Source organism: Cervus elaphus, chromosome 3, assembly GCF_910594005.1.
Source record: "Cervus elaphus chromosome 3, mCerEla1.1, whole genome shotgun sequence".
NCBI lineage: Eukaryota > Metazoa > Chordata > Mammalia > Artiodactyla > Cervidae > Cervus > Cervus elaphus.
The window spans coordinates 53,263,656-53,276,307 of NC_057817.1; the positions used below are offsets into that span (position 1 = coordinate 53,263,656).

Genomic DNA, 12,652 nt, shown 5'->3' on the forward strand with positions numbered 1-12,652 from the left:
AGGCGAGGGTGGGATGTTCTGAGAGAACAGCACTGGACCAAGTATACTATCAAGGGTGAAACAGATCACCAGCCCAGGTTGGATGCATGAGACAGATGCTCAGGGCTGGTGCACTGGGAAGACCCAGAGGGATGGGGTGGGGAGGGAGGCAGGAGGGGGGATCGGGATGGGGAACACATGTAAATCCATGGCTGATTCATGTCAATGTATGGCAAAAACCACTACAATATAAAAAAAAATTGTTAAGCATATAGGAATAACAGGTATAAGGAGCAGTGACCTTGCTTAGGGCTAAAACAGAGGTTCCAAGGCAGAGCTCCCCTCCTCCTAGGGCTGAGCCGTGCACCTTGTCAGAAAGAGTACAGTCATTGCTCAGTGGATTGAGGGGAGTTGCTGAGGGGCCGTCGCTGTTGGGACTTGCGAGCGAGCCACCCTCCAAGGTGCCAGGGGAAGCCGTTCGCAGAGAGGCGCCCGGCTGCCCAGGGAGCCGCCCGAGAAAGCTGCGGGGTGCTGTTGGCCGCCTGCGCTCAGTGCTGGAGCCAAGCCCTGGGGGAACCACTCACTAACGGAGCCGAGGCTGGAGCAGCCCCACCCTGCAGACACTGCATGCCTGCATCCTCAGTCGCTCTATCGTGTCTGAGCCTCTGCGACCCCATGGACTGGAGCCTGCCAGGCTCCTCTGTCATGGGATTTCCCAGGCAAGAATACTGGAGTGGGTGGCCATTTCCTCCTCCAGGGCATCTTCCCGACCTCGGGGTTGAACCTGCACCTCCTGCGTTGCAGACAGATTCTTTACTGCTGAGCCGCCTGCGGAGACTGAGTCCTAAAGAAAGCTGCACCCTGCTGCCAGCCTGTAAGACAGAAGTCATGATGCGAGCAGACCCCTGCTCAGAGGACACTCTGGACCAGGACCAAGATAGAAGGACGGAAGAAAGGGAGGAAGGAGGTGAGGAAGGAAACTAGAGGAGACAAACCTTCTCCCCTCTCCCCATCCAGTATCCCTCTAGTACCCTCTACTGACAAGATCAACATCATGTCAGTTGGCACGGGAGAAATATTTCAAGTATTTCCATGAAATATTTCAAATATTTCCATGGTTTTTCCGGTAGTCATGTATAGATGTGAGAGTTGCACCATAAAGAAGGCTGAACGCCAAAGAACTGATGCTTTTGAACTGTGGTGTTGGAGAAGACTCTTGAGAGTCCCTTAGACAGCAAGGAGATCAAACCAGTCAACCTTAAGGAAATCAGTCCTGAATATTCATTGGAAGGACTGATGCTGAAGCTGAAGCGCCAATACTTTGGCCACTTGATGCGAAGAACTGACTCACCGAAAAAGACCGTGATGCCGGGAACAATTGAGGGCAGGAGGAGAAGGGGACAACAGAGGATGAAATGGTTGGATGGCATCATTAACACGATGGACGTGAGTTTAAGCAAACTCTGGGAGAGAGTGAAGGACACGGGAGCCTGGAGTGCTGCAGTCCACGGAATCGCAAAGAGTTGGACATGACTGAGCAACTAAACAACTCCATTTTCATAGAGCAGGCAGTAATGGATTTGAAGCTGAAAAACAATAAACTGATAACTGACATGCCCTCTTTTCTTATGCAGCTGCAATATTTGCAGCATAACCTGTTGAACTGTACTACTATACTTTTCAAAAGGTGGCAACTTTCTAATGCAATAAACCCCCTCAACCAAAAATTCTTGAAACCATGTAAGTGTGAAACTCCAGGTTCTGAAAAACAAAGTATAGTCTATCCTTTCTGAACCCTTGGCACTTAGAAGATACCTGAATATCTATTTAGAGCACTAAAAGTTACCCCTGTTAAATAATGTCCTATATAAGTCTGGGTGCATGCTGTGGTATATAATAATACATTCAATTGATTTTATTCACTTTAAATTCTTGCCTCTTAGTATTTGCTTTTATTTCTTCTTTCTGAGATAAGCATGCAGTTGTTGTTGTCCTCTTCTGCTTGGATGTTTTATGAATGAATAGCCTGGTAAGATATATCATAATGGAAAGAGCTTTGGTTCTCTTTGGGGCTGACCCGATTTTAAATTCTGACTCCATTATTTTCTGGATGTGTGGCTTTAAGCAGAATATTTAATCTCTAGAAGCTTCCACTTCCTCATCTCCAACCAGGGCAATAACACCCACCTTGCATTGTTTAAAAAAACTCTCAGGACCATCTTCCAGAGCAATTGCCCCAGAGAAAGTACCTACTTTGAAATATGGCCTGGATCTATGATTTTTGCTGCTCTCATATCTTTAGGAATTTTATTCAACAGCCCATGGTGAACACGGTGAGGATGCCAAGTTAATTCAAACTTTCATTCCAAAGACAGTCACAGAAGCATAAAACAAAGCTTTGTAAAATGGTCCACTAATTACTGCAGAATTTCTAAACAATATTCCAGAGTTGTTGGGGGAGAAAAAACTAATAGGCACAGGCACCAAAGGTTAACAGATTAGATTCTCAGAAACATTAGCTGTCCGGCTGCCTCTCCCTGAATTTTGTTATTCTTTATAATGAGATATATTTTTTAAGTGAAATTTGCTTTCTTCTTAAATGTCTTGCGGTAATTTTATTCTCAACTTAAAAAGTCAAATAACTTCTTTTAGGAAAACTAGCCACTTCTCTATTTAGAATGCAGCTGCTGACATCAGTTTAACAAATGGAATGAGATGCTGCTCTAAAGGACTGTGAAAATGAAAACCCAACCGGAGATCTGTACTCTTTGGGTAGAAATACCAGGATGAACTCAGACTCAAGTTTCTCACCACAATAAAGCTGTTAGAACTTTCATCTAGTTTAATCTAATCTCAATTTTCATAGACCACAATGGACTTTCCAGACCATATGTTCCTTTGGTTCATTTCACATCACCAGTGACTTTCATATTCATCACCAGACCTGATGCTAAATATTTTTTCTACTTTTTTAAAGTAGACATAACCAGAGAGGAATGTAGCTCTTCCTTGGCAAAAGATTTCTGAAGTTTCCTCTAAGCCCATTGAAATCTCAACACAAGATCAGACCTACAAGAACATGATGGAACCAGGTGTTAGACTAATTACTATTTAGCCATAAATGAAGAAAAGGGAAATATTAATCCATGATGCAAGTTGCTGTGTTATTACAGAATCCATCTTAATGAAGTAACGACCTCACTTTGCTCAGAGGTTAACTGTATGGATGGTCCCGTATTGACCGAATGTTAATGAGTTGTGTGTGTGGCAGCAAGTAAGCAGGAGATGGCAGAAGGAAACTACTATGATAGGTACATAATTACAATGGAAGTCATGTCTCAGGTAATGAACAGGATTCGCATCACATCTTCTCAGTCACAGCACAATTTCTCCAGCTCTGTTTATAGTAATCGGTGGGATTATTTGACAGCAAGATGACATTTTGACTTTGGAACAAATTTTTCTCATAGAAAGCACGATTACCCACTGATGTGGGGATACGCAATTAGACACAGCCATGCTAGGCAAGTTACATTGTTTTTAAATATGCAAATTGTAGCTATTCAGCCTTTATCTGTAGTCCTTTGGATCTAAACACCATGGTCATGTGCAATGGATGCATTCTGAAATTTTTTAATTGCCTATTATTTAAGAATGAAGTTTCAAACTTTTTAATATAGGAGTATTCTAGCTGCTAAAACTAATATCTGAGGAGGATCAGACCTCTATTGTATACAGAGACTGTGTTTCAAAGAACATTATTTGGCTTATATTCTAACTAAGCCCATTTAACCAAAAAATCCATATCATAAAGGAATTTTATTACAGTATAAAATGTAATATGCTGGAAATACGTATGAATTCTTATGAGTCCAGTTGTTTTGTTTAAACTCACTGAGGCGTTAGTAATGTGCCATACTGAGTATGTGAAAGATAGAAAACCTCCTTTTGTATGCTTTCCAGGCTTTACCAAATTCAGGAAGGGAATTCGTTCTCTGGAAAAAGTGTGTGTGTGGTGTGTGGGGTGTGTGTGTGTGGTGTGTGTGTTTGTGTGTGTGTGTGGTTTGTGGGGTGTGTGTGCATGCACATGCATTCATATCTGTCTGCACATCACCGGCCATTCTTCACAACCACCCTCCTTCCTCCTCAGAGTGTATTCAGGAGAAATCAGTACATTTTAACATTAAACAAAACACAATTACATGGAGGAGAAGTCTAAAATAAGTGATTTGCTATCTGCCATAGTCAAATAATTTAAGCATCTTCAAGGGCTTCCCCGGTGGCTCTGACAGTAAAGAATCTTCCTGCAATGCAGGATATGCAGGAGACATGAGTTCAATCCCTGGGTCAGGAAGATCCCCTGGAGAAGGAAATGGCAACCCACTTCAGTATTCTTGCCTAGAGAATTCCATGGACAGAGGAGCCTGGCGGGCTATAGTCCATGGGGTTGCAAAGAATCCGACACAAATACACAACTTTCACAACACAACACAACATGAAAAATAAGATGAATGTATTTTCTTGGGACTTCCCTGGCAGTCCAGTGGTTAGGAATCTGTGCTTCTAATGCAGGGGGTGCCAGTTCAATCCCTGGTGGGGGAACTAAGATCCCACATGCCACATGGTATAGCCAAAAAGAAAGATAAATGGATTTTCTTTCTGTGGTTTAGATGACATTTAAAATATCCTCAGAAAACATGGAAAATTTGTATTATTCTGTAACACACTACAAACATCTTGTTAGTTGAAAACAAAACAAAATCCCACTAACTTCTCGGTATGATAGTGTCTGAGCGCTAGAGACTGGAGGACTAAACTGAAATATTCCTCTATAACAGGGATAATATAACTACCTCACGAGGTTCCTGCTTAGTCATTCAGTCGTGTCCGACTCTGTGACCCAGCGGACTGTAGCCCGCCAGGCTCCTCTGTCCTTGGGGATTTTCCAGACAAGAATACTGGAGTGGGTTGCCATTTCCTTCTCCACCTCATGAGGTTTACTGAGATGCTTTAATGAGATAAAGCAGGCGTTGATGAGCACAGTGTGGACCCTGAGTCCATACTGTGAGTCCAACCTGGCCCACCATCTTTTTTTTTTTAACAGCCCACAACATAAGAATGGTTTTTACATTTTTTTTAAATAGGAGTATAATTGTTTTACAATGTTGATCGTTTCGGCTGTACAGCGGAGTGAGTCAACTATATGTATGCATATGTCCCCTCCTTGCTGAGCCTCCCTCCCAGCTCAGTTTTTACATTTTTAAATGTTTTTATCAAAAGAATAACAGTATTTCATGATGCAAAAATTGTATAAAATTTAAACTTCAGAGTTCAACACATGAGATGATATTGGAGCACAGAACCACTTGTTCATTTTGTATTGTCTCTGCTGTGTCCACACAACAGTAGAGTCAAATATTTGCAGCTGAGGCCTCATGGCCTGCAGAGCCCGAAATATTCACTGTGCGAACCTCCACAGAAGAAGTTGATTGACCTCTGAAATGAGCATGAAACTCCTTTAGCACAGGGCGCAATAGTAGGGGCTCAATAAATGACACTCACTGATATAAATACAGACTTGGCATATTAAGCTATTATATAGACTAAAAATGTTTGGTCCCCCCAGTGCTGTTCATGTCTACAATATGCAGTGTAGAGTTCCAGCTCAACAGAACAGCTGGTCCACACGGGACCCCTAAAAGTCTTTCTATCCCTCCCCACTACCCCAGGACTCGCCCCTACTCACACCATGAGCTGCAGAGCGGGTGGAGGGGCAGTTTCTGTGCACCCCTCCTGTGGCTTTCTCTGCTGGCTTAGATCTTTGCCCAGAACCCCCCTCCCTCCCCCACCCTCTCTGTGGTTGGAATGTACCTTGGAAGCAGCCCTGTGACTTGCCTTGGAATGGAACATAAGTAGATGTATCATGAACTGCTACAGGCTTTGCTGTCAGAGAATTTATTCTAGACCTCAGTTACAAAGGGAGCAAAAGTAGTTAAAACTAGGAATAATCTATGAATGAACCGGCCACCTGTGAAGTCCGTCCCCAGGTCAAACTTTCCTCACCACTGGGGCCGTTCCTGCCCATCAGATCATCACTGTGATCTCTCTCCACTGGCCGAGGTTTCCGTCTGATTCGGCCCAAGGTCAGCCCCTCCAGTTCAGATGTCAGCAGCTCAAGTAGTTGCCGAGGTTTTATTTTTAGGTCTGCAAGAATCCTGACATGGATAATTCACAAATAATAAGCCTCAGTTAAATGTATTCTTTCTGCCAGCCACATGGAAAAGAAAAGCTCTGGTGAAAACAAAATGCAGTCAGCTGGGGTTACAGCTCATTTTTTGCATGGGATCAGCTTCAGATTCTCATCTAGAATAGACTGCTTCAAATTCACGTGTTTAAAAGTGAAGAAAGAAAGAAATTACATTCCTAGTCATTTCAGCAGTAAATGGTCTATAGACCCCCTTAACACTCCCTTGAAACCCCTAGGGTCCCAGGCTCTAGGTAATTTAAAAGAAAAAAATCAGATGAATGTGTTATCATTTATTGACACAATGGAGGAGGCCCACACATCACTCCAAGTAGGTTTCCTACTGGGCAGGACATGTGCTCCTCACTAACATTCTTTAATAGCAAAAAAGAAAGGATTCATTCATTAAAGAACGGAGAATTCTGCTCAGAAAGGACACTGCCTCTAAAGATTCCACGCCACTAGAATTCTTGGCTCAATTAGGTAATGAAATTACCCAGATGCTTTCTACTAACACCAGCCACCCTGATCAGACTTCCTTCATTCCTGGTTCATCTTTTAATAACATTTTTAACTTCTGTTTTTGTTTTTGTTTTTTAACTTTTAATGTAAATATTCAAAGCCGATTCAAGTCCTATTTGGAAGTTACTTCTTAGGGAGGGGAGGAGCTACTTCTTTGCCAAGGGCACTTTGGTTGCTATTTTCTGTTTTCGAGAAAGGGTATTTCCATGTCTTAGCAGTTAGACAAGCATAAATGAATAAATTAGCATTTGCCTACATTTAAATTTCATCATCTAAACTACTGGACAGCTGACTCCAGTTGATTTATTATTGCTCAGAGTCACTGTTTGCCAACAGAAGCCGAATGTTATGGTAAAGGACAAACTACTAACCAAAAGAGTGATGCCTTGGTGCCCGGGTTTTGGAGCTCGGAACCCTTCCTGTGGCCCATGACTGGGGACTGGGTGATCCTGGCTTTCCCTGCTGCAAGCTCTAATAAACCTATATGATAACGCAGCCCATTCTCAGCCATCTGTTTGAGGGTTCAGGCTTCCATGGATTGCAAGACTAGGTTATCCAAAGGCGAGATACGTCTCGGTATACTTTGCCAGCCCCCAAAAGACTCAGTGGCGCCTCTGTTGTTTCTGAGAACGAAACCCATGATCCTTCACGTCACTCCTCCACTTCTGAGCAGCAAACCCAGCGGCCTGAGTGTGTATGTGCTTTGATTGACTCTGCCCTTTCTCAGCCACGTACAAATTTGTTGTTCTTTCTGGACATTCAGAAGACCACACCTCCCAGTCCTCTGGCAGTTAGACGGGGCTGTGTGAGTGGTTCTGGCCAACAAAATGTAAGAAGTGACTCGTGTCACTTGAAGGCTTAGGCAGCGAGTGACAAGACTCAGCAACCCTTCAGCCGCTCTCTGGCCTCTCTCCTGTGCTGCGGGGACAAGCTGAGCTTGTCAGACTGGTCCCCGAGCCACTGTCCGAGGCAGAGCTCCACCAACACCCTACCCCACACCCGGGGACCCACCACTGCCTACTGATGCTGGATATGCTCCTTGGGCAAGAAGGAAAGCTCTGTGGGCTGGGCCCTGAGAACTGGGAGCTAGCATGTCACTGCAGCATAGCGTGGCCTATCCTGACTAACAGGATGCTAAAATAAAAGTGGCTCAATTTCAGCTCAATCCTCCCTAGCTGTTAAGATGATAGCTACCACACGTGAGAACTTTATCAATGAAGGGACGTCTGTCTCAGGGGAACTTCTTTGTGTGATTCCTACATCAATGGGAAAAAAGTTTCCTTGACTTATTTCCTCACACTTCAGACTTGAGTTTAAATGATGGATAGGATCTGTAAGGTGAAGAAAGGCGAGTGAGCATGCCACACCAGAGAAACAGGCTGACCATCGTGGGAAACAGTATGACTCAATAAGCACATTTCTTTGATGCAAATAGAAGGTACTCAATTTCAGCTTAATCCTACCTTCATAGTTGGGGGCAAAGGGGTCGGGATGTGAATGGTCACAAACCATGAGCATAGGTGCTCCATGGAATTACTCATCAGAAAGAATTTTTTCCAGCCAGCCAGGTTTCGAGGGTTTGTGTGAATGCCTACCCTCCAAAAGGGACTTGGACCAGGCCCAAAAGATCAGTTTCCCGCTTGAACGGACCTATCCCTGGGTATCTACCACAAAGCTATCTGACAGTTTTGAAGGTGGAATAGATACTTTTGAAGGTTGACAGCTTCAGTAATGGTTGGGGTGGAGGAAATGTGTTTTTGTGATGTGTGTATGTGGTGGTGGGTGTGAGCATATGTGTCATGAGAAACATCACTGAGATGCTTGCCGCTGTTCTGAGAGGGGCGATGGTCAGAAAGATTGCATCACGTCTGAATTCCCTTAGGGAAAAAAATTCATATAAGACTTTTTTAAGGGAAAAAGTGTTAGCTTACATAGCTAAAGAAAGAATTATATATAGAAAGAAATATTTTTGAGCACTTAGTATGTTTCTGACACTATTCTAAGCACCTTCTATGCATTAGCTGATGGATTAGCTCATAACAACCACGTGAGGTATGAGCTCTTACCATTATGTTATAAATTTCTAAAACCGAGGCATGGAGTGGTAAAGTATGTCACCAAGATCTCACGGTTTGCCAACTGGTGGAGCCAGGATTTGAATACAGCAGTCTAACTCCAAAACCCACGCTGGTGTGAAGATTGGTACATACATACCTTGAGTTTGATTGATAGGTACAAACAATTGAGTTTCCCTTTGGTAACATCCTAACTCTGGGAATCATTCTGCTTTGGGTACAGACAGCTTCTCTCCCTCAGGCAATGGCTGAGTCCTCTACTATTTCTATCAAGTGTATATTTTGGAGGAAAAGTAAAATATTTTTTACTGTAAATGGTCTTTTTAAAAATCTTTATTATGAGATCTTCAAACATCCAGAAAACTAGAGGAAGAGTACAGTGAACTCCTGTATACCCATCATCACCCACCTCTTCAAAATCCATTTTTCCCTGCCAGTCCCCTTCCGCATTCATTGTGGCTTCTTTTTTTTTTTCTTTTTTTCTTTTTCTTTTTTCCATTCCAGCTTCTGCCTGCACCACACTGTGGAAACTCATCAAGGTTCCCAAAGACTTCCTTGAATCGCAGTCCCGGGGATGTTTTCCAAACTTTTTAAATGTCATCCTTCTGATTTATCTGAATCTCCAGACACTCTTGAGAAAATACTTCTAATATATATTAATATGATAGCTACCACACTTGAGAAATTTATCTGTGCCAAGCACTTTTATACATCATTTAATCTTCAAAACAGTGTTGAGGTAGGTACTAGTATAGTCTCCATTTTCAAAAGGAGGAAACAAGACTGGTAAATGTTCCTCACTTTGAGGAAATAAAATGAGACACAGGAAGGCCAGATAAATTGACTGAGATTGCCAAAAGCTCAGCGCTGGTACCCAGCTGAATCTCAGAGACAGTTTTGAGTGAAGTAGAAAAGAGTAGCTTTATTGCTTTGCCAGGCAAAGGGGGACACAGCAGGCTCATGCCTCACAAAATTGTGTTCCAACCCAGGAGGATTTAACGAGGATTTTATAACAAGGATGGAGTTGCTGATAAGGATTAGGGTGTGTGCGGGGCCTGCAGTCCCTGGTCTCAGTCTCCTGAGGGACTGAGGAGTCTGGTCTCCTAAACTTGGTGAGCTTCTCCAGTTCCTCTCATCTTGCCTCAGATGGTTTCTCGGAGAAGGCAATGGCAACCCACTCCAGCGTTCTTGCCTGGAGAATCCCAGGGATGGGGAAGCCTGGTGGGTTGCCGTCTATGGGGTCGCACAGAGTTGGACACGACTGAAGTGACTTAGCAGCAGCAGATGGTTCCTTGGCTGCTCCTCGCTTGATTAGCAATTGTTTGAATCTGCCCTTTGGAACTCGGGAAAATGTCATAGAGGCTGGAGTCTTAGCTACAAGAAATGGGAGAGAAAAAGGCTTTCATGCCCAAGAGCCCCACAGGGTCTTGCTTGGTTTCAGGGTCACACAATCAGTAATGATTGGAACATGGACTGGAAATGAGGGCTGTCTGACTCTGAGGTCCATACTGCTTCCTACCCCTCCACTAGACCCTGACTCTCTCCCCTCCCTGGCAGTAGGTATCACTTCTCCAGGGCTCTTTGTATCACTGTCATCTTCCTTTACTGTCTCCTCCACGGGCTGATCTTCTTTCCACCTTTGAAATGGTAGTGTGCCCTAGGGTGCTGCCATCAAGCTCTTCTTCCTTACTTCTCTCTTATACTCTGTGATCTGAAGGACCTCATTCATGCCAGTGCCAGCCATATGCCAGTGACTTTCAATCTATGATTCTAGCTCAAATATCTTGCAAAGATTCCAGTCCCAGCATTCTCACTACTTATTGGACATTGCAAATAGATGGGGAAACAATGGAAACAGTGACAGACTTTATTTTGGGGGGCTCCAAAATCACTGCAGATGGTAGCTGCAGCCATGAAATTAAAAGACACTTGCTCCTTGGAGGTAATGACCAACCTAGACTGCATGTTAAAAAGCAGAGACATTACTTTGCCAACAAAGGTCCATCTAGTCAAAGCTTTGGTTTTTCCAGTAGTCATATGTAGATGTGAGAGTTGGACTATAAAGAAAGCTGAGCACCAAAGAATTGATGCTTTTGAACTGTGGTGTTGAAGAAGACTCTTGAGAGTCCCTTGGACTACAAGGAGATCCAACCAGTCCATCCTAAAGGTAATCAGTCCTGAATATTCACTGGAAGGACTGATGCTGAAATGCCAATACTTTGGCCACCTGATGCGAAGAGATGACTCCTTAGAAAAGACCCTGATGCTGGGAAAGATTGAAGACAGGAGGAGAAGGGGATGACAGAGGATGAGATGGTTGGATGGCATCACCAACTCAATGGACATGAGTTTGAGTGAGCTCTGGGAGTTGGTGATGGACAGGGAAGCCTGGCGTGCTGCAGTCCATGGGGTCACAAAGAGTTGGACACGACTGAGCAACTGAACTGAACTGAACCGGACATCACCTCTTGACTCTCTCACAGAAACCTCCACCTCAGCATGTCCATTCATCATCTCACCCTCCTCCCATGTTGCTGGATTAGAGAAACTCTATCACACAGATGTCCACTAAGTCCTATCAATTCTGTCTCCAAAACAGTTCTTGAATCTGCCCCTTTCTCTTCATTCTTGTTAATTCAAGTCCACATTATTTTTTCCTTAGATTACGGCAAGTACTTGATTACTGCCGCCTTGAGTCCTCCAACTCATCCTCTGAAACTTTTCCAGATTCATTTTTTAATAGATTTTATCACATTACCTGCCTGTTTAAAACACTAACGACTTCACATAACTTTTCAGATAAAATCCAAATTCCTTATTACGGCCTACAAGGCCCTTTATAGTCTAGACTGATTCTAGAATTTCTGCCAGAATTGTACCTCACCACTACCCATTTGCCCTCAATTTTCTAGCTATGTTGTATTTCTCTAAAATGCCTAAGTGCTTATAATCTTTCATATTTCCTTGTTCTTCTCCATAGTGTCTAGATTGTCCTTCCACTCACCCACCCCTGCCCCTCTGCCACCATACCCCAACACAAGCTCACATATTCTCTACATGGTTAACTCCAAGTCATCTTTCAAGATCTAGCTCAAGAGTCATCTGTAAGGACCTTTCTCTGACCTCCCTCTCACAACCCCAGTCCAAGTTTGTGGTCTCTCCTTCATGGTCCATAGCACTCTAGACGTCTGAAGCAGAGACGATAAGTTGCCTACTCAGTATCCTTTCTCCCCTCTCCTCACCAATCAGACTCCAATTCTGTGCAGCGTACAAGGTGTCCATGTAAAAATACTCATCACATGGACTCCCCTGAGCCAAGAGTGAGCGTGTGACCTACTTTGGTCAACAATACGGAAGTAGAATTTTATTGGGTGGGGCTTCCAGGAAGCTATGGTTTCCCTGATGAAAAACAGACTTAGCAGGCACATGCCCTCGCCATTTACCATTTCCCTGTCCTCCTGCCTAGAACACAGGGTACCCAGGAGGGGAACAACCATCTTGCCTCTATGAGAATGGAAGCCCGGCCCTGAGGATGGAAGAGCAGGAAGTTGGATGAAGGCTGGTGCTCTCTGATCCCTTGAGCATGGCCACTGGCCCTGGACTGCCTTCCTCTGGACTTCTCATTACAGGAGGAAAATAACCTTCCCTTGGATTAAGCTGCTGCTGTTGAGTTTCTCCTAAATGTAGACCAACACAGTTCCAGCTGATCAGCTCTCCCTTTTATCACTTATCATATTGTATTAATTGTAGGTGCCTATTGTCTGAGTCTACCACTAGACAATAAGTTTCATGAGCACATGGACAGCTTTTATCATACTCCTCTTCTGCTTCA

At 43.8% G+C, this 12,652-nt stretch overlaps 1 long non-coding RNA gene across 1 annotated transcript in view; it reads left to right on the forward strand.

Annotated features, from left to right (window-relative positions):
* The window catches only part of LOC122678201, a 32,102-nt gene that overhangs the window by 13,621 nt on the left and 5,829 nt on the right, over positions 1 to 12,652 (forward strand). The window lies entirely within an intron of this gene.